A 1,253-nucleotide genomic window follows, 5' to 3' on the forward strand; every position below is an offset into this window, starting at 1 on the left:
GTAAATATGCGCAAGCAAGAAAGAAACAATCGCATATCGTGCTGCGTCAACAATTGTATCGAAAAGCGATGACAAGAAAATAAAAAAAAAATATATGCAATTGTCGAATTCATTAGAGAAAATCGTTGTGGCCCTGATAAGGGCCGATATTTTATTTGTCGCTTTCCTCTCTCAGGAAATGTGTACTTATGCCTTCTTTTCGGTTTTTTTCGGTAACAAAACCGCCTGAATATTGGGCAAAACACCACCTTGAGCAATGGTTACTCCTGATAACAATTTATTGAGTTCTTCGTCGTTTCGAATGGCCAGCTGTAAATGTCTAGGAATGATACGGGTTTTTTTGTTATCGCGAGCCGCATTACCGGCCAATTCCAAGACTTCAGCTGCCAAATATTCCATTACTGCGGCTAAGTAAACCGGGCGCCGGCACCAACTCGTTCGGCATAATTTCCCTTACGAAGGAGTCGATGAATACGTCCTACTGGGAATTGGAGTCCAGCCCGACTGGAACGGGACTTTGCCTTTCCCTTAACTTTACCTCCTTTTCCACGTCCAGACATGTCGAATCGTAGATTAGTATTATATATCGGATAAATTTAAAGAATTCACTGAGAATTATTCGATGTTGCTCTAACAGTAGCTTTCTATACAATGATTTCTATATAGAATCGACCTGTATTAATACCGTCCTACCGACCAATGGGCGTTCTCGAACGCTCAACTTTCCGGTGGGCGGAGCCTACTAGAGTTCCAGTTACTATCTGAAATAGTGACGACAGAGTGGCGTCTTTTTACAACAGTCGACATCGAGAGCTCGTAGAGGCAACATCGACTAGAAGTGAAAGTTTACCTGTGAAGGACCACCTAAGGAGGCAAACTGTGAAGTGTTTAAGAGACACACAAACAACAGTTCTTATCAGAACTGATAAAGAGAATTCAGTTCTTCTTAGAACTAAATATAATATTAGAATTTTAATCCACTTATTTTCAGGGAGTCCACTCCACACAGACCGTAAAAATGGAAGCTGAAAACAAAGCTCTAAAAGAAGACAACGCAAAGCTAAGAGACACTCTGGACAAGCTGGTCAGCCAATGGCTGACATGAACAAGAAATTCGACCAATATGGCCGAAAATGCAGCCCTCAGAAGAAGGCTAGATAGGACAAAACCTGCCGAAAAACGCAGGAGAAGAACAAAGAAGAAACCAAAAGCAAAGCCCCAGCAAAACCAAAACAAGAGGAAAAAGAAAAAGA

General features: G+C 41.5%; 1 pseudogene; it reads right to left on the reverse strand.

The window, feature by feature from the left end:
- Window positions 1-186: 186 nt before the first annotated feature.
- Window positions 187-639, reverse strand: LOC141487174 (histone H2A-like; annotated as a pseudogene).
- Window positions 640-1,253: the final 614 nt, after the last annotated feature.

The sequence above is a fragment of the Leptinotarsa decemlineata genome, unplaced genomic scaffold (genome assembly GCF_025532065.1).
Source record: "Leptinotarsa decemlineata unplaced genomic scaffold, Ldec_3_MD MMD2_tig00078410, whole genome shotgun sequence".
Classification (NCBI taxonomy): Eukaryota; Metazoa; Arthropoda; class Insecta; order Coleoptera; family Chrysomelidae; genus Leptinotarsa; species Leptinotarsa decemlineata.